This window comes from Spinacia oleracea, chromosome 5, assembly GCF_020520425.1.
Source record: "Spinacia oleracea cultivar Varoflay chromosome 5, BTI_SOV_V1, whole genome shotgun sequence".
Lineage (NCBI taxonomy): Eukaryota > Viridiplantae > Streptophyta > Magnoliopsida > Caryophyllales > Amaranthaceae > Spinacia > Spinacia oleracea.
In genome coordinates, this window is record NC_079491.1 from 109,995,553 (window position 1) to 110,000,090 (window position 4,538).

The 4,538-nt window shown below is 43.7% G+C and overlaps 1 non-coding gene across 1 annotated transcript; it reads right to left on the minus strand.

Annotated features, from left to right (window-relative positions):
• Positions 1-832: 832 nt before the first annotated feature.
• On the minus strand, positions 833-939 carry LOC130462204 (small nucleolar RNA R71). Its single transcript, XR_008922324.1, has one exon. It is a non-coding gene; the product is annotated as a small nucleolar RNA R71 (small nucleolar RNA).
• Positions 940-4,538: the final 3,599 nt, after the last annotated feature.

Here is a 4,538-nt window from a genome sequence, read left to right on the forward strand (position 1 = left end):
AGTAGTCTAGATTAGTTAATTAATAGTAGAAAGAACATTGTTTCCCTGTGGATACGATCCCTGCTTCCCTTACTATATATTTAGTTGGTGAACGTTAGGTTTATCTTTGATAGGAGTGCGATTTAGCCTGTCAAATTTTGGCGCCGTTGCCGGGGAGACGGTTTTATTTTATGTTATTAATTGTTTTTCTAGATTATTGTTTGTTACTTCTCAAGGGACTCCCGTTCCTTGAGACCGGATCTCACGACTGTTTTCTAGCTTTTGCTTGTTTATGCCCAGGGCTGTCCATACCAGTGATCTGACTTCGTTCGATCCTGAACCTGAACGGACCTTTCGTAAACGGCGTAGATTCGTTAAACAGTTGAGAGACTATTCTGACTCTGAATCCGAGTATCTGATTAGCAATCTATTCCATACAGATTCAGAGATGGGTGACCAAGCACCACCACCGCCACCCCCACTTGTGCCAAGGCTTACAGACTACTCTAAACCAAGTCTGTCTATGCTCCCTAAGGCAATCATGCCTTCTATTGCGGTCGAAAATTTCAAGATTGAACCCCAGCTGATAAACATGATCGAGAGACACCAATTCGGTGGGGAAAAGGGTGAAGATCCTAATCTCCATATTCAGTCTTTCATTTAGTATTGTGCCACCATTAAGCAGAAGAATTTAACACCGGAGCAGACTATGGAGATACTCTTTCCATTTTCATTGAGTGGGAAGGCAAAGCTATGGATTAACAGTCTCAACCGCGCAGCTATGAAAATCACCGATTGGAATTCCTTGGCCCTTGCGTTCTATGTTAAATATTTCCCACCTGAGAAGACAGCCCGTCTGAGGGGTCAGATATTAGGTATCTCTCAACAAGGAGATGAGAGTTTGTTCGACGTTTGGGAAAGATTCAAGGACTTACAAAGAGAGTGCCCACACCATGGTCTGGAGGACTGGTTCCTGGTTCAGCAGTTCTATAATGGTCTGGGTAATGAGTCTAGGTGTCTTTTGGATTCAGCTGCCAGTGGGAGATTTATGCAACTGGAGGTGCCTAGAGCTTTAGAGGTGATTGAGGAGATGGCCATCCATAGTGCCCAATATGGGAATCCCAGAGGTTTTGCCGATCGTGGTGTTAAGCATGAGATGAACTCTATTGAACAACTTACTGCTCAGCTAACTGCCCTACATCACAAGCTGGATAATATGCAAAACGCATCTTCCCAGGCCACCCAACAAGCTAGTGTTGCCGCAATGAGTGCTCAGTTGGCTAATGTCTGTAATAGTTGTGGGATGCAAGGTCATTATGCACCGGAATGTAGGAGCTCTATTGAACAATGCAATGCATTCCAGGCCTACAAGAAGAACAATCCATACTCCAAGTCATACAATGAGGGGTATAAAAACAACCCCCTATTATCATATAGGAGTACCAATGTTCAGAACCCCCACCAGATTCAACACCCTCCACCACCACAACAACCTTACCAACCGCGGAATAACTACAACCCACAGCCTAGTGGACCACCTGGTTTTCCTCCACAACCTCAACCCACACAACCTGATCCCATGCTTGTTGAGATGCGGAATATGATGTTCGAATTGCAGAAGTCTCTGAGCGAAAAGGACGCCAAAATCGATGCCCTCACTACTCATAACAAGATCATGGATAAACAGTTGGCGCAAATGGCTACTGCTCTTGCAGAGAGACCCAAAGGTCAACTCCCTTCACAGCCTGTGACCAGAGAGTCTGTAAATGCTGTCACTTTGCGGAGTGGATATGAGTATGATGGGCCACCTATGACTATAGAGGAAGGGGTTGGAGTATCTGTTAGTGGTATTGTGCCAGGAGAAAGTGAGAAGGTGGTCAAGGATAAGGAAGCTGACACAGGGGTTGAGAAGAAAGTTGAGATACAAGTTCCACCTATCAAACTTCCCTTTCCTCATCGTCAGCTAAAGAACAAGCTAGACAAGCAGTTTGGTAAGTTCTTAGAAGTGGTAAAGAATCTGCAGGTAACAGTCCCTTTCACTGAATTAATTACTCAAGTACCTGCATATGCTAAATACATGAAAGACATCTTGACTAGGAAGAGAGCATTTAGTGAGGTGGAGACTGTTGCATTTACTGAGGAGTGCAGTGCCTTACTACAAAATAAGTCTCCACCCAAGTTGAAGGACCCCGGGAGTTTCTCTATCCCGTGTAATATTAGCAACCTTTTTATTGACAAAGCCTTATGTGATTTAGGTGCCAGTGTTAGTGTCATGCCCCTGTCTGTATGTACTAAGTTGAACATGGGTGATTTAAAAGTTACCAACATAACTCTGCAAATGGCTGATAGATCTGTGAAATACCCCCTAGGTGTTTTAGAAGATGTGCCAGTTAGAGTAGGTAAATTTTTTATTCCTGTTGATTTTGTTGTTTTAGACATGGAAGAGGATAGACAAATTCCTATTATTTTAGGTCGACCCTTCCTACACACTGCGGGGGCAATTATAGATGTCAAGAATGGCAAACTGACTTTAAATGTGGGGGATGACAAAGTCACTTTCAATTTAACCCAAGTTGCTAGAAGCCCGATGGTAGAAGAGTCATGTTTTGGAGTCAATGTTTCTAATGATTATTTTAATACTGAATTGACTCATACTAACTCTAATAACCCCTCGGAGAAAGCGCGTGTTTCAAATTGTTTTGCAGGTGGAGGTGACCGGAGTGTGAACCCCTTAACTTGGGTTCGAAAGAAGGCACGGGTTGATGATGCTGCGACCCAAAAGGCCGAAAGTTCTATAAACGGTGGGCACCGTATTCATGATCGGGGTCGTGGTTTGTCACTCCCCGCACCATATAGCTCATCCAAGGCAATCGATGTGACACCAGATGGCACCATCTTTGGTGCCCCCATTCGATGAGCCGTCGTGGCTCTCATCCCTTTCCTGTCGATTGTCTGCGCATAAACGGAGATTGTGTAATGGGGACATTGCATCAATCTAATAGGGGATGAGTATTTCATTATCCATTTATTGCTTTCCATAGTATACTTTTTGATTTCATTTTTTCTTGTGTTTTTAGTTTCGATTCTATAGCTTTAGAGAGGTGAGGAGAGTGGAATTTTACCACTTGGTCGTTTGTGTAATGTGCAGATTTTTATACCAAGTGTGAGAAATTTGAAGGATGATGGGCGTTTTAGAAGGCGAGGAAAACCGGCCGGTTCGTGGAAACCTGCCGGTTACGAACTTAGCATCATATTCATGCCTTAGAAATTTTTTTAGTTGCTTGGTCGTAAGGGGAAATTTTTAGCGAAAACCGGCCGGTTTCATCAAAACCTGCCGGTTCCGTATGCAACCAAGAAATCAGCGTCCGAGGAAAATGTTGAAGAAAAGTAAAGAGAAATTCGCGAAAACCGGGGAGGCAAGTTTCCACAAACCGGCCGGTTTCGCATGGAACAAGAAAAATTACAATTACCGAAAACCGGCAGGTTTGTGAAAACCTGGGCGCCCGGTTTTCGGAAACATGGGTAAGCCAAAGCAGAGAAATTGCGAAAACCTAGGGGGCAAGTCTGGGGAAACCGGCCGGTTTCGCGCATGTCAGGGAGTTTATAATTTCGCGAAAACCGGCCGGTTTTTGGGAAAATTTCCGAAACAGAATAGCAGCAGCAGCAGTTTCCCACGGGTCTCACTTTCTCAATTCATCTTCTTCCTCAAATTTTTCCCCAAAACTCCATTAAACCTCAAAACCCTAACTCTTCAAATCCTCAAACCACCTCCATTACTCCACCAAATTACAAGTTTCTTACATCAAAATCATCCTCAACCTTCCCTCTTTCATCTCTTAGTATCAATTCCTTGTTTTTCATTCAGATTCTTGAAAGAGGAATTTCACCCAAAAAGCTTGAAAATACATCAATGGCACCAACTAAGAGGTCAAGGGCAGAGGAAAGTACGAGTAGGGTACCTTCACCACCTCCCGAAGTGCAGCTTGAGCAAGACACAACTTACCCGGATGTGGTGTTCGAGTCCTACGATCAACAACGCCGGTTTAAGCTACTCAAAGGTAAACCCATCCATCCCACTCGTTGGTTACATAAGGAAAGTCTGAAAAAGTTAGGGATTGATAAAGAATTGAAAAAACTGTTTCAACATGCTGGCATAGGTAGAATGTATGATATTTGTGGTCGAAAAACCTATGCACGTCTCACCCTTGAATGTTTGAGTAGTTTCAATGTCGAAAAAGGGCGTGGTAGTGAAATTACACATGTTTCTTTCCGAATGTTCAATCAGAATTACCGCATGTCTATGAGAGATTTTGCCCGAGTGTATGGTATGAATGTAGGTGGATCTAAGGAACCCCCCGCTCCCTACAATGTTTTGGAATTGTGGACCTCTTTAACAGGGGAGATAAAAGAGGATGTGCAACATCTCCATGCCACTTCCTTTCAACACCCCTTGCTTAGGGTAGGCCAACGGTTTTTCGGGTTGACTTTCTTTGGGAGATTTGAGCCTAATAATGTCCGGAGTGCTGAGTTGATGATTTTGGGAAGTTGGGTGTATAGGG